Genomic DNA, 21,461 nt, shown 5'->3' with positions numbered 1-21,461 from the left:
GCCACATCCTGCCTCTCATTTGCCATCAGGTGTTACCACAGGAGCCTGAGGCTGCTTTTTTGTACTCCCTGAGACAAGGCTGACCCTCCTCGTGTTGTCTTGCTCATAATTTCAGGCATCCTCCTGCATTAGAGCTGGGATTTTCAGCCTTACCCAGTGAAGGATGAGCTGGTCCTGATTTCTCTGAGCCTCAGGTTACATTCCCTTGGTTTAGGTCTTTCGCAAATCCTAGGACCACAGGGCTCATTACTGTAATTCTCCATCCATAAAAGCAACTTCCTCTGTCTCACTCCTGGCCTAAAGCCTTTGGATACCCTTCCTGAGGCATGGAGGGGCAAAGGGAACCTAGTGCCTTGTAGGTGGATCAGATGAGCAGTCAATCTCCAGGACTGAAGCCCTCTAAAAGGTGCACCCCAACCTGAGTGGATGAAGCTGGTCACAAGGCCCTTTGGGAAACTCGTGGATGCAGGGAGGAGGAAGAATTTATTCCATCAATTCAGCAAACAAGAGTTCACCCAGGGCAAATTCTGAATCACATCACCTGAGAGTTACGAGAATCATTGCAGCACGACATGGAGCAAGGTCTCACCTGCCAAAAGAAGTGTGTACAGATCAGCAACAAAGGGAAGGAGGGGAAAGATGGAGAAAAGAGGAAATATTTGGTTTCGATCAACTCCTTAAATATAGAAGTCTGATTACCTTTGCCCGTTTCTGATTCCTCAAGGGAGAGCAGGAGAAGAGGAATCTATAAATAGTTTGCAACACACAGAATCCTATAGCAAAGTTGCTGGGAAAGATCAATAGCGTGATTCAAGGAGGGCTCCAAATTACATCTCAGGGGAGGGAGGTGCTGAACAGAATTGATAAATGAGTTGCAAATGCTGTGTGTGTTGTGTGTATCTAATTAACAGAGGGTGACTGGGATCAATAGCAAGGAAGGAGATGGTCTAAAAATAGGACTCAGGCAGGGACTGCAACCTGCGGGCAACAGCTTGGATGGAAATGTCCCCTGGAGTAATTAACCTTTAGCTGAAAGTGATGGTTAACAGGAGGCCAGAGTGGGGCCTCTGGGCAGCTGGGAGGGGATGAGGGCTCTGTGGGACTCAGGGCACAGAGCAGTGTGACATTGTGGGGGCACAGGCACGGCCATGAGCTCAGAGCCTTCCTTTGGTCAGGCGACAGTGACAGGATGCTGATTGGTGTGGTGCTTTCTGGAGAAATATCTGAATATTGATATTTTACTGGGGTTTTGGAACAGAAAATACATGCTGTTCTGTGTACTCACCAATATTTCAATATTGCCTAGAGAAAAGTAACAGTTATTTTTTTAAACCTCTATTTGCTTCCATAAGAATCTGCAGTTTTCTTCTCTTTTGCTGACCCTGTTACCAAGGGAGTACCCACCACTCTGAGGAACAATCTTTGCTCATGCAGACTCAACACCACGTACATATTTGAGCCACAGAGAAAATACCTTGCAAAGGGGAGTGTCCTTCAATCCTTCCATCTACAACAGAGCTGCCAGGCAAACTCCAAAGGAGAAGGATTGATATTGGGCAGGATGGTCTGTGGCTCAGCTTATGGGCTCTGCTGAAGTGGCAGGCTTCAGCCAAGTGGGAGGCAGAGACACACCCAGGAACGGAAAGTTCATCCTGAGTGCAGAATTTGGACCTGGGGTATACAGCATGACCAAAAGAAAAGGAAACTGTAAAGAAGAATCTAGAAAATATCTCTGGCAGGAAAAGATTTGGAGGGGTAAGTGGTGAGTGAAGAGCTTTCCTTTAATATAGACAGAAGTGACTAAAAGTTCCTGGACAGCAGTTTTCTCCATAAGATTAAAATAAATAAATAAATAAATAAAAGTCTTTTATTCTGCTGTAGATGGAGCTACCAAAGGAGCAAACTATGTTTAGTCACCAAAAGGAACGTTAACTCAAAGGGTCAACACATAACTTAGCTCCTCTTGGGTTAGTCTGATTTGTGGGAGAGAACACAGGCTGGAAGATAGCTCTGAGATGTGCACTGGGAGCCCTGGCTGCTGACAGCTCTGCTAACCCAAGGTTGCACCTACTGTCTCCACAAAAAGCCAAGTGGAATTTGAAATTTCCCACATTTTAGGTTAGAGGATGTGGGTGCTGTTGTGTCACAGCAGCTCTCCTGTTGTACCTTGAGTTCACACTGCAACAAAGGCAAGAGCCAGCCTCAAGGCACTTGGGTTGGGAGTTGTTCTCCTGTTCAGCCTTTGGACCTGACAGAGGTTCTCCTTGAGAGAAATCTGATTTCTCTCTCTGCAAGAACGGAATGAGAGCTGCCAATCCATGCCAATCCATGCCAATCCATGAGCCAATCTTCCAGGTGAATCACAGGAGTCACAACAAACCAGAAAAGGAAAAAAAAGCCCCCAAAGCAAGAAAAATAACTGAAAAGTATGATCAGTACTAGAAAGAAGACCTAACCTGTTTATTTTTCAACACAGGTTATTAAGAAACCATTTTCTTTCTCCGAAAATGGTGTCATGAAGATGGCCAGAACAGCAGTTCTGATTCAGGCCAAGGTTCATTGAGCTCAAGAGCTGCTCATCCACAGAGGCTGTAAAGACACAAGGGAGAAATGCCAATGGAACAAGTATGTATAGTTCTTTTTCATCTCCTTAAATACTCTCCCAACCTCAGATTACCTTAAATCAGTGGATTTTCTGAGTTCTCATTTAGTTGTTCTATCCAGTGACCCATGACAGATCTTTCTCCCAAGCACTTGTCCTCTCTCTTTCTGAATCCAGCTGAAACTTTTTGCCTCCTCAGCAAAAATTCAAGCTGAGGGCAAGTTGGATGGAGCTTTGAGCAACCTGGTCTCATTGAAGATGTCCCTGCCCATGTCAAGAGGGTTGGAATGAAATGATCTTCAAGGTCTCCTTCCAATCCAAACCATTCTATGATTCTATGAAAAATTCTTATCCTTCCTGAAGATGAATGGATCAATGGTTCTGTTCTTCAGAACAGGAAAAGTGCTCCCTTTTATCTGTTTTGTCCAAGCTTCCTTCAGTGGTCCCCAGGCCCTGGGCTGGAACAGAGAACACACTGAAATTTCTCCATGCCATCAGGGCTTGGTAAAGATTTTGAAGTTCAAGAAGGTTGCTCTGTTTATAGCCACTGTTCCCAGTGCAGGGCCATAAAATGACATCTCCATGTGGCTCTCCCATCTCTACTAAGTAACAGGAAGAGGGTCCATGTGTACAGGTGAGCAAGGCAGAGGTGTAGCTCTGTAAAATGTCTCTGGCCCTTTGGGGGACTTCTTTGAATTGCTACTATAAAAGAGTCACTGTGTTGAATTTTGCTATGGATGTTCTTTAAAGTGACAATTCACAGAAGGTGGTCGCACACAAGGAGTAGTTGTTGCCGTGCTGTTCACATGAGAGGAGGGCTGCAAATCTGTAACAATTCCAAGACCTAATGAGACTGGCAATATATAAGAAAGATACTGCAATTTCAGTCATTAAGAATCACCAGAGGTCCCCCATAAAAATTCTTCCCTGCAGTCTACAAAATTCATTCATTAAATGATCTGGCCATGAATGAAGTCTGTCCTTTACAATGCAGCTGCAGCAGTGAAGTGAACGTTGCAATTTTAAGAACTGGGAAGTGGCTCAGTTAAAAATGCAGTGCCTGACTCAAAGCCTGTCACAGCCATATCTATCAGTTCTGGTGGCCTTTGGATCAGGCTGTTATCAGGAACACAGAGATTATGATGACAAGTATTAGTGACTGGGTTGTAAGGAGTCAGAGCTCCCTTTTAGTTTCACAGGCTCTCTTTGCATCCTTTGCTTCCGCCAGCTGTGTGCATTTGCTCAGTCACTGAAGTGTTTGTGGACCATGGACTCAGTCAGCTGAGTGCAAGAGGAAGCTGAGCTCGGGTTACTGGGTGAGTGCACCTGTGTCCTTAGAGCAGTAGCTCTGGCAAATGATGGAGGAGGGAACCTTCCCTGCGCAGCTCTCATTTTCCTCTTTGTACCTTCCTCCCATTGATGTTCAAAAGAGTGCAACCTCTGCGGGATGCACTCGGGCAGGGCTCACATGATTCCACAGCCTTCCTTTCACCAGGCAGTGTTTGTGAGAGGCAGGTTTGGAACAGGGGACTGGTGCTTTAATTCCTGCCTCCATCCCCCCCATGCCTGCAACATGACAGTCCTCTTGAAAGTAATCAGCAGTGACAGAAAACATGCACCAAGAGTCTCATTGACTTAGGGAGAGGGTGCTTTTGTGAAGCAACTTCACACGTGGGAGAAAAAAAAAAAAGAACAGAATCAGACCTACGCTTCGTATTTTTCCCACACCCGTTTCTTTTCACAGGGAATTCGCTAATATTAAATCCACCTAGGTGGCAGGAATGTGAGCATCTGGTCCAACCTAAATAGTCTCTTCTGTTCTATTTTTATCCTGGTGTATCATTTTTATTCTGCAGTGCCTGTGCGTGGCAGAAAGGGTGAGTTCACTTCTCGGTGTACAAGCCAAAGGTCTCTTCCAGAACTGCTGTGAAGGATTTGGAAGATATTTCACTCCAGCACAGAATTTATATATAGGCACAAAGCTTTCATTAAACATGAGCAGCCACGGGGACAGCATCAGTCACTGACAGTAATGTATGCACGTCTTGTAGGCACACTATAGAGGAGTGAGCTGCTTGGAGGAATTAATGCAGCAAAGGTGTTGGATATGGATGCATTTCTTACTGAATCGACTCCATCTAAGTTTCCTGAGCCACTGTGGCTTCCAGGTCTATTTGTAGCTTACCAAATGCTCACAGTGTGACTGTCACTTTTGCATTTACTGCAGCTGATGCCTCAATGTGATATTTAATGCAAATTTTAAATTACTAATTCCCATACCAAACCTGCCCCTGATGAAGAATACATCTTTGAGGAAAACCCTGGCAAGGTAAAACAGAATATCCCTAAACAGGTACAGCCCTCACCGTTGTCACCAGAGGTAACTGAGCTGCAGAGATGCAGAGCTCTGGGAGAGACATCTTCCTGCAGCAATGGGTACTGTATTTTGGTGCAACAATTTCTGAATGAAGTGGTGGAAAATGTGCATTTCATTAAAACCACCACTGAAGAAGGAAAGCAGTTGCTGAGGGGGCTTGCTAGCTAGTGCAATAAGCTGCAACTGTTACTAATGGAATGCCACAGTAAAGGCAAAATATGAGCTGTCATGTACATTTACTGTGGAATTGTCCTTTTCCATACAGAAAAAAATTGCTTAGAATGTTTAGAATAATGCTGAATGAAATGTGAATGAAATTTCCTGGTTTATCTTGCTTCTCTCTTTTGATTGCTTGAGAAGCAGGATCCAGCTTTTTTCTCTTTGGAATAAATGGTTAATATATACTCATCCTTTTTATTTGGAAAAGATTGACTGGGGTCTTCCACACCTCCTTCTAATTTTTTTCCTATTAGAGGACACATGAATACACTCACCCTCCAGTTACCTCCATCATTTTCACAGTACATTTTGTTTTAACATATTTTTTCTGGCCTCTACTCCCATTGTTTATGACCTGACTGCCTCCCAGTAATGGAAACACTTTGGGAGGAATGGGGTGCCCAGCTGCAACCTTGCCCCAGATCTGACAAATTTCAGTGGCACCTGGTGGAGTGTCCCCACTGCCTCCACTTGCAGCTCTTGCCAAGCTGCCTCAGTGCTCCATGACCTGAATATTCCAACATAATCCCTGAATATTCCAGTTGTGGATGCTGCTTTGAGCTCTACCTTAAGGCCAACCAAGCCAATCTGTTGAGGAGCAAGTGGAAGAAAAGCTTCTCCCCTCATCTCCACAGACATGCTGCAAGTGCCAGCTTTATCTCTACAAATTCAGACAGTGGTTGGACTGGCTAGCAATTAAAAAGCTGGTGCTGAACATTGTTATAACTGTATCTGACTGTGTTGAAATGGAAGCAAGACCATAGCGGCAGCTTAAACCTCAGCTAATTCGATTACATTCAGCTCTGCCAGGGTCTCTTACGGGTATTTTCCAAAATAAATTCCAACCTGTATGTACACAAAAAGCTGAACTGTTTCTTTGAAAGGAAGATTATAGTGTTACTGGTAGAGATCAGGCAGGATATTTACTGCAGTGAAAACCTTTCTTGAGAAACTCAGAATCAGGGCAAAGGCAGTACCAGCTCCTGGAGACAATTTCCCACCACCTCATATTATCACTTATTTTGAAACTGGAGGAGGGAAGGAAAGTGAACCTTTAATAACTGCCCAGATCTAAAACCAATTTCGGTGCTCAAGACAGCTTGTAAACACACAATATGCTTTAAAAAGGATTGATGCTGAGCAAAGTGAGGTGCACTTTTTCCTGCTGCTGAAGTCAAACAAAGCTCTTAAACAGCTTCCATTTTTGAGGGTGTGTAAATGGATACATTATTAAGAGCCTTCCTCTGTCTGAAGATGAGAGATTTGCTTCTTATAGCTCTCTTACACACATTTAAATCAGGAATAACCCACTGAGAATTGACCTGGTATACATTTGTTATGAGAAAAGAATAGAAAAAAGAAGTCCTGTATATAAAAAAATCTAACAAGGATATAAATTATGATGATTTACACTTTTGGGCCAGGAGTTGAGATTCCTTTTAAAACCACAATTGATTGATGAAGCCTCACAACACGCCTGTGATTCAGTAAGTACTACACTCAGTTTGCAGATGGTTGCTCTGAAGCACAGCATTGTTATGTGGTTACAAGCCCAACAAATGAATTAGTGGCAGAGCATGAACCAAATGCAGATTGCTATATCCTGATTATTACAGAGCAATGCTTTGGGACAGCATTTCTTCCTTGTGGTTGCTCACAACACAGCAAGAATTTCTGTAGTTTTGGTCTCTTGGCTACAAAAGTTGACAACTTAGCATGGTACTGCTGCCTTTATATCTTCATGGTGTCACATCTCATCATCCTGAGACTCTTGGTTTTTCTTGACATCCACAATACCCCCAGGGTCCAATACTGGGCCTGGTATTTTTTAACTTAGATCTAAAATACTTGGATGAGGGGCAGATGCCTCCTCAGCAGGTTTGCTGATGACACAAAGTTGGAAGCAGTGGCCAATACCCCAGAGAGCTGTGCAGCCATGCAGAAGGACCTCATTAGGTGGGAGAGATGGGCAGGGAAGAGCTGTCTGAAATTCAACAGAGGTAAATGGATCCTGCACCTGGGAAGGAATGATCAGGCACCAGCACAAGCTGAAGGCTGATCTGATGGAAAGCCACTCTGCAGAGAAGGACGTGGGGTTCCTGGTGGACAACAGTCTGTCCCTGAGCCAGCAGTGTGGCCTTATGGCCAAGAAGGCCAATGGGATCCTGGGGTGCATTGGGAAGAGCTTTGGCATCAGATCAAGGGAGGTGATCCTGTCCCTGTACTCAGCCCTAGTGAGGCACATTCAGAGTGCTGGGCCCAGTCCTGGGCTCTTCAGGACAAGAGAGACTTGGAGCTCCTGGATCTGGGCCACAACAAAATGTGATTAAAGGACTGGAGCATTTATCTTACAAGGAAAGGTGGATGGAATCAGGGCTGTTCGGTCTCAAGGAGATACAACTGAGAGGGGAACTCATCCCTGTCTGTCAGTGTCTGCAGGGAGGGCTCAGAGCAGGGCCCAGGCTCTGCTCGGGTGCCCAGCAATGGGACAAGAGGAACGGGCAGGAACTGATCCCAGGAAGTTCCACTTGGATATCAGGAATAATTTCTTCCCTGTGCAGTGACCAAGCACTGAACAGATTGGCCAGAGAGAGTGTGGGATCTCCCTCAGTGGATATTCCAGAACTGTCTGGACACAATCTTGTGCCTGTGCTCTGGGATGGCCCTGCTGGAGCAGGGAGGCTGGACCAGATAAGCCACTGTGGTCCCTTCCAACCTGATCCATTCTGTGATTCTGTGATGATTCTGTGATGATTCTGTGATGATTCTGTGATGATTCTGTGATTCTGTGTAATGCATCTAAGTCACTGAAGTAGAAGTTTAAAAACTGTGCTTCTTAGAAGGTTTAGAGATGCTCAACTGCCAACCGGGCTCTAAGTCCATCCTGAAGGAAAAGTCAAGAAAAGGGATGGCTGCCACTGGTGGCTCACACTATAGATGTGCAAGACATAAAAGATCAGTGGTAAGTGCAGAATGCACAAAGAGAGTGAAAAGAATGACAGCAAAGGTCATCATGCAGGGGATCTAACCTAGATGGGGGAAAAAGCTGACTGGAATGAAGATGTAGGAGACTGAGGAAGGAAGTGAACAGAGAAATTGGATGCTGAGAATGTGGGGCTAGGAGGGAGATGGTACAATCAGTCATTTGACACTGGGCAGAAAAAAATTGCAGTCAGAACTCAGAAAATGTTTATCAATGTCCACTTCAGCTGTGTCTGCAGCTTTTCCAGCTGTCTGGAGACTCTGGATGAATCCTCTTGGCATTTTTTCTTGAAGGCAACAAAGTAGAGGAGGGAGTAGATAGCACCCGCATTTTATTTTCCTCAGGGGGACAGGCAGTCTGTCATGCAATGTTCCAAACCCAGGGGATTTTTGGGAAAGGCACATTATGTCCAGTGAAGTTATCACTGGCCTGATACTGCCATAATAAAGTGGACTCTCAGACCTGAACTCTGTCCTGAACTGTGTGCCTTGAAGATTTCTGAGCACATCTCTTGCTAAGGCTTTTTTCTTGCATGGACATCACACTGCAGAGACTTTTGCCTGTACTTGCATGTCAAGAGAAGATATGTGAGAAGAAAAAAAAGAGCCAGATCTCCACCAGCTCTCCAGTTTTCTGTTCCCAATGTGCCTTAGTGCAGCTGAAGAACCCTTGTGTGTTCCAATATCTGAGGGGCATTAAAGCACCTATAAAACACCTCCCAGCCATTCTCCTGAAAAGACAATTTAGGAGGAAAACTTGCTGTTTAAACAGACACTCCTTGAGATTAATTTTGTGTCTGGAGTGGATTAATTTCTCTACTGCTAAACTATAGTGGAAAGGCATCTTTGCAAGTGTCTGCAGAGTCCTGCCTGCAAAGCAGAGCTTTGCATAAGCTTAGGAGCTTTTCCCCACCAGCAAAGCAAGCTGTGTGACTGCAGCACAAGGTTTCTGCTGGACAGCCACACTGCTTTCAGGACTTGGTACCAGCTGAGCTAGACAGTGGCTGCTCACACCTCCTCACACCCCGGGGCAATGCTGCTTGGCCAATGAAAAGATTGTGGTTAGCGCTGGCCATGCAGCATGGCTGGTTGTCTTGGTTTGGAAAGACAGGAGTCTGCTAAGGAAGGCCGGAGCCTCCCCTTAAATGGAGAATGTGAACCCTCCCCACCTCTCCAAATTGCTATAAATTTTAAATTAAGGGGCTCTCAGGCAAAAAATATGGGAGCAGGAAATAACAGTTCTTTACTAGGGAATGGGAAAAAAAAATAAAAGGATAAAATAAACAATGCAGTTCACTAGAAAAACACTGACAGAGTCAGAACCCAACCTGACATCGTGTGGGTCAGGGTGCTGGTACCAGTCCAATGGGAAATGTGGCTGCAGTGCTCCTGCAGTTTCAGGGGTGGTTCTTGGAGCACGGGGGTCCTGTAGAGAAGGATGTATTCTTCCTCCAAAGATCCAGTGGGAGAAGAGGCAGCTGCTGTTCCTCTTGGGAATCCCATGGAGAAAGCCGTGCTGGTGTCTCAAAACCTCTGGATTATATCTGGGTAGCAATGCTTGGCTCCTCCCTCTGGGTGGAGCATCTCACAATGGGATGTTCTATTTCTTATCAGCCATGCAGTGACATTCAATAGTCTGTTATCAGCAGATGTCCCCTCCTGAGGGAGGTGTGAATGTGGTCACTCAGAGACAGAGATAAAGCAAACTGCCCACTTGACAAAGATAATCTGCCATACAGATGGTAATGGAAAACAACTTGCATTGCAATCTTCAACACTGGTGCTGGCCCTGGTCCTTCACCGTGTGCTCAGGACACTGCTGGGCTCTTCCTCCCTGAACCTGCTCCAAGGCCACATTAAATAACCCACAAGAGTGGCAGGTCAAAAGTTTATGAGACAATGGCACCTGCCAAGCCATGAAAAGTAGGTGGGGAAGGAGGAGCTCAGGACTTTTTGGTTTTCTCTGAAGATCATGCCTTGGCAAGGTTAAATAATTTCTGACAGATTGAAAAGACCCATTGGGCAGATTGGAAAGTCTTGCAAAGGGCTTTTTTGAGCAGACTGAAAAGGCAGAAATCTGAGCTCTGAATATGAAGCTGCTTGATAGCTTCATAAGACCACTTACTATCAATCTCATCCTCTTAGCACAGCAGAGGATGAGACAGCAGGGCACATGATTGAATGTTTTTCATATATTGTGAAATAAACTGCACTCCACTTCCCACTGCAGCAAGTGTCAGGTGTGCAAGATAAAACTGGGGCTGAGGTACGCTCCAGACCGTGGCACATTCTGCATTTCAAACACACACAGCACCATCCCTCCACAGGCTGCACAACACTGAATTCATCACACTTTCCAGCACACTGCTAAGTAAAACAGAAGACTGATACACTACTAATAGTTAAGGCTTCTTATAGCAGCCTCATCTGTTATCACATCCTCCGCCATCGTTCAGCTTCTCCTCCCACCTCGCAGTTACTCTGGCCCTCGTACTCTGTTTATCTTGCTCTTCCTCTCCTGACTCCATGCCTCTTTCCCTGCTTCTCACTTCCCTGGATTCGGTTTGCCTGCTGACCCCTGATGCCACCAGCTGACACAAATCCTCAGGGAGGATCATATCTGTCATGACACAAAACAACAGCTTGGGATGATCTTCATGGGGCACCAGCAGAGGTTTGTGCTCCTGGCTCTGCAGCATGGGGCAGCTCTGCACTCCTCTGGGCTACAGCTTCTTCATTTATGGGAAGAAGAACCTTACTCAGGGCTTGGTTCTCTGCGTGTCTTGAAGTCTGGAAAATCAAAGCCAGAGTTTGGTGGAAATGTCTGGTTTCACTGGCAGTTTGCATGAGCAGAGACTGAGAATGAACGAAAAGACATTTAGGATTTAGCCCAAAGCATCTATTATGAATATGTCATTAAATCCGTCCTAGCCCAACTTCTGCAGTTAAGGAATAGAGTAGGAGCTCCAGGCTTGACCTGGAGCTGAATCTAGGGGATGTGAGGAGAGAGGGAAAATTTAATTCTATGTAAGATCACTATTAACTGACACACTGTCATGGTGCTTTAGAGAAGAGAAAGGGGATGATTACAGAGGGAGAGCAGGAGCCACAAAATAGCACTTTTATTTTTCAAAACCTTTACATAGATTGGCAGAACAAATGACAACAGAAGTTAAAACAGCACTTTTCAATTTTCCATTCTTTATTTCTACATGATTCTTCTGTGGAACTGCAATTAGGATATTTATTTCCCTGTCTTGTGCTTTTTCAACACAGAATGTCAATTGGTTCAGTAACAGATAGAAAAGCATGGCTCTTATCTCCCTATAAATATAAGAGTGCCTTTCTGCAGGACTAACTCCAGGTATTCATGATGCTCATAGTCACCATTACCCTATTACCCAATTGCCTTGCATTAATGGATTTCTCCTTGCATCACTTGACTGAGGAGAAATTCAGTGCTGAATTACTACACTCATCTTCCAGACAGGAAACTGCATCTTAGAGAAATTGCAGCATTGCCCACAGGAAACCTGTGCAGATCAGAAACCTCAACCAAAAGCAATGCAGACACAAAGGCCAAATCTGCTCCCCCAATACCTGTCCAGCACTTATGAGAACCAAATTTCCTTACAACTGTTCCCCACTCAGGCCCACACAAACAAGATTTCAAACCACCATAGGACAAACTCAAAGACAAACTAAAATCTTTAGCTGACAAAAACCGGAGAGAATGCAGCTTCAAAGCTGCCAACAGTGTTATTTACACCTGCTGGGAATTTGACCCAATCCATCCACTGCATCCAGTTATGCAAACAATAAACCACTGAAATTGTCAGATATTATATACCTTTAATGGAAGATCAAAGCAGTCCTCTAGAATGTGAGATCTTGGGGAATTTCTCTCTGCTTGTTTGGGAAGAACAAAAATTCTTAAGCATTCTCTCTTTGCAATATTGCTAATAAATTTATTAGAAACAGGCAATTTCTTTTGTAAGGAAACATGTTCTCATGAGAAATTTCTGATGAAGAAACTTTCCTCCAGCTCTGAATTCCCATCAGATACCATTCAGGATCTCCTGGTGAGGGTGCTGATTAACAGCAATTAACAGCATGGGTCTTTCCCAAGCCCATGTTAAGTCTGCCTAGGGAATGGCAGCACAAGGCTTCAGCTTTTGGGTAAAGGTGTTGACACAGCTCACTGCAGTCAATTTACTTCTTGATAAAGACAAAAAATGTTTTAAAAGAAAAACTATTGGAAAATCTTATGGCTCTACCATAAGGTTTATAAAGCAGAAGTTCATCCACCTCAGACATAGCCAGGCTTCTCAAAGCCCCATGTCCATCCAAATTCTAAATGAGCCCCAAACAGGGAGCGACTGAACCCCCTGCCAAGTCTGGGCAACAACATTTTGGCCTTCAGTGAGACCAGTGTTAAAATTTCTATGCCACAAGTTCACTTAGGGAATTTAGATGATTCGTATAAAATCCACACACCTCACAAAGGGCTACAGCAGATAAAGAACTCAGTCAATGGAGGAGAAGGTACTTTGGTGCCTCAGCGGTTTGCAATTGCAGTGCTTTGGTAATTCTATCCTGCTTCTGGTATTGGAGGGATTGCATAATCCCATTTTCCTTTATCTCTTAGAAACCTGTTCTCTGCTAACATTGTTGGAACTTGTTGTAGCTGTTAGCCTGTCACAGTGAAAGTATGGCTTTATTTATTTAAACAAACCAACAAACAAAAAGACAGCCTGTGTTCCTGCTTCTCTTCCTGTAGGAATTTGATCAAATTTAGCTTTACAAATGCAGAAATAATTCCATTCAGAAGATAATCCAAAGATGTTGTTGTCTGTATGATATCCAATGCTTTGTTTCAGAACTGCAGGAAAGAGACACTCCATTTTTCAGCACCAAGATTCTTCCTGACTAAAAAGCACATGGAGCCTTTTCACTGAACTTCTCATGTTCTCCCAGCCTGAAGGTTTTTCCAGCCCTCTCTAGCTCCAGGTCATGTCCTTCTAGTGTCTTGTCAGCTTTCAGATTGTCTCAACTTTTCATTCCTGTTTTCCTTTGCATTCGCTCATTATCTCTCCCTTCATTCTCAGCAATCTAGTCCTTAGTTAAAGTAAATGTCAACTTTTCTCTCTACTGACATGAAATGATATTTTAACATTTATGCTCTTGCTTTGCCTCAACTCATAATTAAAATGATCAAATTAGCTATTTCATTAAAGTCAATGGCCAGACTGCTAACAGAGCCCCTCTTTTAGTACAATTTAACATCAGCATACAGTGCAGTGAAGGTGCCTAGCACTTAATATATGCCAGCTGGAATAGTTACCAGCTAGCTCTGAACCTAACTGAAATAATTTGTCACTTCTGAGCCAGCAGAGAATGCTTTACACTGGTTGCTGCAGTTCATTGTCTGGGGCTGAGTGTTCCAGTGCCTCCATTCAACAACACCACACATTAATTTGTCTTAGCTCCTGTTCCAGATGCCTGAATTCATCACAACAACTGATATGAGCCAAGATTGCTTTAACCCACCTTCCTGCCCTCCTGGTCCATGTGGTGGCTCTTTGTCTGCTCACAGTGTTGGTTAAAAGAGATTCAAGATCAATAATGGAGATCCCACTGTCCATGAAGGGCCAGCACCCAGCCCTGCTCTGCCTGTGGCTTCCTTTTCTGAGAGAGAGACCCATCACAGACCCCTAATGCATGATCTGGAGAGAGCAGTTCATTTAAAATCACTTATTGACTCAGTGCCTTGGAGAGATCCATGAGGGTTACAGAAAGATGCTAAAACAGCTGTACTCTAATGAGAATGGGTCTGATTAGTGACACACATGTGCCAAAAATTTCCTTGAAGGGCTAGGTTAGCACACACAGGAGAATAAAGGCTTTGGTATTTAACAGGGTTTTTTAATCTTTGCCTATGCAGAAATGAATCATTTGAAACTTGTTTTTTTTTTCAGAAATTAACATCTCAGTACTGATAGCAATAACTGAATTGAGTGTGCTTTCTGAGACATTCAGCGTCCTTTTCTGAGCGTACCCCATAAAGGGTAAAACTAATTTTACACCAACAAGCCTGAATATTAATGACCATACTGAGGTCTTGCTGTTCCCGGTGTGGGAAAGGGGAGCAGGGACAGAGGGCTGAGAAGTCCCTTGGACAGCTAAACTTGGTGTTCAGCTGCCTTCAGGAGGATGGAAAACTCCCACCCCAGTGCCCTGCAGCAGCATTAGCAATCCCTGTCCCTCAGGGCCCTAGCCAGCAGGCAGAGTGCTCTGCACCACTGGCACCATGAAAGCCCATAGCTCTGTAACTGTATATCCCCAAATTCTGTGCTAATCTCATCTGAAAAATCCTTCTTGGCAATTACAAGCATTGTAGGGACTAAAGCAAACCGCTCTGAAATGATCCTGCTGTCACATTGCCAGTGCTATGGCCTGTGGAGGAGATTTCCCACAGAACAAAGGCAGTTTCAATGGCACAGGGTGGGGTTTGGCTGCTTTGTCTCTGATGATCTATATGGGAGTCTTTTAATGCCATGGAAGTATTGGAAATTGCAGAAAGTCAAGGATATTTGAGACAGGATCTGTGAGGATTACATGTGCACACAGTAGTGGCATGGGGGTACTTTGGAGAGGAGAACTTTGCTGCAGCAAGAAGCTTTAGAGACATAAAAACTATACCATGCATTAAGTATGTCTGTTTACTCTCTTTACTTTTATGTTTTCATGTGTCCTGTCACAATGACATCTGTGCTGATGAATTTTGCCACTGGAAGCTAGGATAATACCCCAATTATTAATTTTATAAGTAGCTCTCATTCTCACATAATTTTTATCCAGACAGGTATGGCTTCCAATATTTCATATTTGCTCTTATTGAGGCCAAAGATTTCATTAACTCCTGGTGTGTGCTTATAGAAATGATAGAGACAGATTCTCTTCAGGGGTGCAGAGTGAAAAGATGAGAAGCATCAGACAGAGGTTGCAGTAAGGAAAAGTTCTGCTACTTGCAAGGAAGCATTTTTCAATGTTCCAGCTAAACACTGGAATGGTTTGTCCAGGCAGGCTGTGATTTCTCCATTCTTAGAGAGAACCCTCAAGCAAACTGATCCAGATATGAAATGAGTCTTGCATAGAGCAGGAGGTTGAACTAGAAGCCTCCAGAGGTACCTCCTAATATACAGCAATCTCTGATTCTAAAATATATTTATAGGAAAAATGTATTGTCCAGAGTGTTTAGGCAAATGGCAATATTAATTTTAAATGGCATGGAAGATGGATCTGAAGGCTCCTCTACTCGAGCTCATGATTTTCTTCAGCCTTTGAGATGAAGAGTTTTCAGATTCCTTGTGAATGATGTCTTTTGGAAGGCAACATGTAATGCACTTCAAAAAGCTTAGACAACAAAATATAATTGAATCAATCAGCAGACAGACTCAGAATTTGGTTTCAGAGCTGTTTTTCCAGATTTTACTCTTAGATTCCCTGCCAACCAATGATGGAAAAGAAACAATGCACATAACATATGTGTGTAGGCAAAGCTGCTTGACCTTAGTCAATCATACATTCATAGAAAAGAGTTCATGATAGACACAGTGGCAGAAATTGTTCAGCTTCAGCACATAATTTTAGCCATAACCTATTAAGCGACAATTTGTGTAGAAAAGAAAAAAAAAAAGAAAGAAAAAGGAACATTTATTAGAGAAATTATTGATGCAATTTACTCTCCCAAAACTGCCTGTTCTATATCCTCCTTTAATGTTACCCCACCTCAGAGCTTGGAGAAAGGAAGGCTGATGTATATTAGCCAGGCTACTGTGTTAGCTGTCACTCAACAAATGGGGAAATCATTGTATTTGCAAACTCTGCAAGCAGATCACTGTAAGCAATCTTCAAGAACATGCACTTTGAATTCACTCTCAAGTAACTGTTGGCATGTTGGCAAATAGAACTGGCATGGTTTAATTTAAAGTTTGATTTATCATTGATTGTGGACGTGCATGTTTGCCTTTTTTTTTTAAATAAAAAGCTAAATTCTTTGCTTTTCACTTAAGTCTGCACAAATATTTATGATGGCATCATTAGGTCATTAAGGCCTAAATAACAACTAAGTTATTTAAGAGAAAAACTATAATCAAGTTTAGATTTGCATTTTAAAAGCACTTGTTCTATCTAAGCCATGATACATGAGGACTTTGCCTCACTCTGCCTTCCTCCAAAACTTGACTCTATGATTCTAATGTTGCCAAAAAATGAAGTTTTACTCTGAGACACACAGGTTGCACTGTGATTTAAAGGAGAGCTGAAAACACAGGTAAAAAAGAAGACACTCAATAAAATTTCTTCATTGGATATATGGATCAGACAAACATCTGGATGTGAACTCCTTTCAACAGAATTTCCTCACAGGATCCTGGTTATTCCTGAGCCTCATGAATTTATTGAACAGGGATGAGACTACTCACAATCTGAACATCAGGGTCTTTGAATATGCTTTTAACTGAGCTCTGAAAATTGCAGCAAAGCATTATTCTATTGGATTGTGCATTCACAATTCTGCCAAGAATTCTGAAGGGCTCACAGTGCAGTTTCTATGATTTCAACTCAAGCAGAAGTCAGCACTGCTCTGAGAGCTGATCTGCTACTCCTGAGCTGCATTTCTCATCAGTGGATCATTGTTATCCTGTGTTAGCACCTTCTGCTCCACATTCCACATTCAGCCTGTCTCTCTCACAGCCAGATCCCTGCACAAATCCATTTCTTTTCAGGAGGCAGTAGCTTTTTCAGCGAGGTCCCAAATTTTCTTCTGCACATTATGCCATCCCAGACATTGGCCAGAAGAGGATTCCTAAGAAAGAGAAAGAACTGAGTCAGCATATGCTGACATTTGCCCATCTTCTGTGACTTTTCTTTCTCAGACAGGCATTGTGTGTATGCATTTAAAGGTCCTTAGCACATTTTCTTCTATGAATCTGCCTAATCACTTCTTGAACCCACATAAACTCATAACAGCATCCCATGGGAAGAAATTTCACAGCCTAATTATGCATTACACAAGGGAGAGTGTCCTCTTGTTTTTGGCTCTGAACCTGTAGCCTGGTAGTTTCATTATTATCCCCTACTTCTGGTATTGAAAGAGAACATGAAGTAAACTATAATTTTTTCCATACCACTCAGGTTTTAAAAGGCCTCTTTAAAATTCCTCCTCTGCTATTCACTTCTAAGGGAGAAGATTCTTAGTCTTTGAATCATCCCTCACACAGTTGTCCCTTGCTGTGTCACCTTTTCCACGAAATTCAGGCCCACTGCACCTTTTTGGGATAGATGGAACACAACTCCATACAGTCATCAGGATGTAAGTAATGTGGGGTCACACAGGCACAATGAAGTTCTCTTTTATGATGTCAACTCCTTTGTGCAACACCTAATTTTCATTTTTAACCCCTGTGGAGCAGCCCAATTATGTTTTCATGCAAAGTATTCCTCTACTCTCAAAATGTTGCTTCTAAATGAAATAACCAACTGCTCTGCACACACTCAAACACTTCTGTGTCTCTTTTTGCCTAAGCCCTTCAAACTTTCCTTCACTTAATTATCCTAATCCTGACCCAGTGGCTATTCCTGCATGTTGATCCCCCATGATCATAGAATCACTGAATGGTTTGGGGTAGAAAGGATGTTAAAGATCATCCACTTTCAACCCCCTGCCATAGGCAGGGACACCTTCCCCTGTCCCAGGTTTCTCAGAGTCCCACCCAACCTGGCCTTGGACACTTCCAGGGATGGAGCAGCCACAGCTTCTCTGGGATCCCTGTGCCAGGGCCTCACCGCCCTACCAGGAAAGAATTTCTTCCTAATCTAAACCTTCCTTCTTTTAGTTTAAAGCCATTCCTCCTTGTCCTATCACTGCAAGCCCTTGTCAGAATTCCCTCTCCAGCTTTCTTGCAAGTCCTCTTTAGCTACTGAAGGAGGTAAATTGTGTCTTCTGTTCACAGTGGTGGAGGATTGCTGCCTTTTTGCATTTACCGAACTCTGATATATCTGTAGTTAATGGAATATTTTCTTTGCACAGAAAAAAAAAAAGTGAGAGTTTCCAGAGGGACTTAAAACTTACAGGCATGTTAAATGGAAAAGATGAAGCACCACCTGCAAAATACACAGAGAAATGTTCAACTGTGTGAACCAGAAACTTACATTATTTCTTTCTACTGAACATGTGTATAAATCAGGTTATTGCACACCATCCACTACATGGACACGCATTTCTGAGAAGTGTACTTGCAAGACCTGAAATGAAATTAAACTAAATTAAATAAATGAAATATGGATTAATGATTCAGTTGCCAGAATTTTGCATGGTACATAACAGAGAGGGCACAGACCAACACCATCCATGAAAGAATCAGAGAAAAAGCAGATGTGCAAGCAATCAACCAGGAGTATAACAAGGTCAAGTTTGTTTCTGTCTCTCTGCCCAATGGCAGCAGTGGGAATGAAAACATATGGGAAAATTCAAAAATGAAGAATTTTTGTGAGAAAAAAAACAACAGTAAGGCTACCCAGGCAGAGTGAGCAGAGTGGAGCCCTGGATGCTCTTGAACTGAGCTACGTCTTCTGTTGTTTTCTTCAGCTGCTCTGTTTACTTCATTGCCTTGTTTTTTTGTGAAATGTTGTTAGAAAGAAGATATGGTATAAGCAGTGATGATTCACTGAACCACAAAGCAAGGTGACCACCTGAGAGCCCCTTCAGTTACATGACAACTATTAAGGTGGTTAATTTTGAGTCTTCTTTAAATGCATGTCACCCATCTCTTCAGAGCATCTCTGAGCCCTTCAGTCTATGGAAAACAATTTTTTATCACACTGTAAAGACAGAATCCTTGAAAGGTTACTTCTTAAGCTTATTATCCAAGCAGACATTTCAAAGTTTTGCAGAAGTGTGTTATGTATAAGACTCACCTAACCTTAGTCCTATACACAAAACAGAGTATTGCTTGACCCAGAATTCATCTAAACTGGCAGATCAAAAGTGGAACTAGAATTCTTCCTGATCTCCCTGATTATCTTTGTGCACTGTTCTTCAAATTCAGTTTATTCTGGAGTATGCAGAGGTTATGACATGGCAGCAATTATGGATAAGAATTTGCCACCAGCCATGGGGAGTGTGGCCATTCTGCAGATGGCTCCACCCTAGACCATGCTGGCACTGGCACTGCTAGTTCTGTGATCAGGAAATGAGCAAAGTTCTCTAAATGCACATTTTCTAAGTGAAAGGATTATTTTTCTCCTCATAATTTTTCAATACTTCATTTAAATCATGATTTTGGATAACACTGGGTAGCCTTGAATGTCAGCGTCACAGAGATTGCAGACCAGCCTTCTAGATCTTACAACAGAAAGGCTTATCTTCTTCCAAAACACCTCAGATCCACAAAACATTTCTATTTTGTGGGGTTTGTTTCTTTCTAAATGTGGGGTTTTCTGTCTGCATCTGATGAATGGAGAAATGAATTTGGTGAGCTCAGAGAATACTGGCAAAAAAAATCTGTGTCTGCCAAACCTCTGAGCTGGCAGAGAATTTGCTGAGGACTTCAGCAAGTTGCAGCGGGCCAAAGGCCTGTTATTTTTCTAATTTATTGACAACAGTATTATTTTGCTTCTTTAGGCATCAAGCTGAAAGATATCATCATGTACTTGGGCTGTAGCCCTGTGAAAGAGAGCAAAGATTGTATTTGCTCATCCCATGTCTTCCACAAAACTCTTGACAAGAGTTTTCCACTCTCCCTAAAAGCAAATAGTTCAGGTGGATATAAATCCTTGGTCATCTGGTTTAATGCATGCCTGTAAGTTCCTTCACAGGTGATATCAGACTTTGTGTCCTTAGAATTTCCAGTGGGATCTGACAAGTAAAAGTATTGCAGAAATTCTGAATTCTGTGAAATGAGCTTAGCTGGATATTGGCCAGCCATCCAGAAGAAACTGAAGTCCTGGAAAGCTCAGGCAAGTATCCCATCCAGCTATCCAGAGAGCTTAGTGAATGCTGTGTTCACTTCTCTCTTCTGCCTGAGAAGAGAAGCAGACTGGAGGTCGTGTCTGCTGTCCATAAATGCACCTTCATGACTTCCCCTCTTTGGGTAAGGCGAGGGAGCAGCTCCATCCATCAGCTCTGTTGAAGTTTTTCATAGTGTAATTAAAAAAAATATACACTCAGAACAGGGACAAGAATGAAAATGAATCACCATTGAGTGATGAGTGTATTCTACTGGGAGGGAAAGAGTTTGAAGCTCCAGCTCTTCTTCAGAAGGCTGTGTGTTTAATCTGTTTGTGTGATGGACACTTCATCTCACATCCCAAGGCTTCCCCACTCCAGCACTGCACCAATTACCTGCCAATCAGACTATCAGATTAGTACACACACTGTTTTTGGATGCTACCTCTGGTTTCTATGGAAACTGTTTTAAGCCTCATCCTCTCTCACAATTAGAACTTTTTATAATTTCTCCACCCTTATGAAATCATTTGTAGTTCCCATGGTAATCACTGAAAATTTGTTATCTCTCAAGTACTGCTTCCTAATCAGAGGCTTCACCAATGGCAATGTCCTGCTGGAGAAGTAGACGGCACAAGAAGGTCCTAATCCTCTTTTGGAGTGAGTAGTGTGTCCTTTGCTCATCCTTAAAGCCAAGCACCATAAATCCCTTCTGAGCCTCCTAACTCTGGCATCAAGGTTTTGGTCACAGTGGAATTCACTGAGTGCTGCTCTGTCCCCATTTATTGATTGCAAAGATGATGGGCACAGACTTGCACTCACTTTGTCCAAAGTGTTTCCATAGGTCAGGTTGTCTCAACAAAGCTTGTAGGAGAATTCAGATCTCCTTTGCTGAATTTACCTCCAATCTAATTCCCTGTTCACTGGGAATGAATGTGCCAAAAATCCAAATGCCCCGTGTGCATTCATTTCACGTTCAGGTGTTTAACACACCATATAGTCAATACAAACCAAATTTTGTATATATACACACACACACATACACAGACTACATTTATAGCACATTTTATTCACTCTCCTTCCAGCCTACAGCAATTTCCATGACTGTAAATATGCCAATGTGTGACAATGTCCTACCACAGTCCCAGACTGAGGTTTGCTTTGACACTAAAAGCAGAGGTGCAGCTGATCTCAGCCCATTTTTTTTCAAAAATCAGCCCGCATCTGTCCTCCTCTACAACAGCTCTTCTTGGAGTCCTGCTCTGAGGCTG

The sequence above is a fragment of the Melozone crissalis genome, unplaced genomic scaffold, assembly GCF_028551555.1.
Source record: "Melozone crissalis strain CALT ecotype California unplaced genomic scaffold, PUWL_Pcris_2 ptg000002l_1, whole genome shotgun sequence".
NCBI classification, from domain to species: domain Eukaryota; kingdom Metazoa; phylum Chordata; class Aves; order Passeriformes; family Passerellidae; genus Melozone; species Melozone crissalis.
This window is presented reverse-complemented; position numbering follows the sequence as displayed.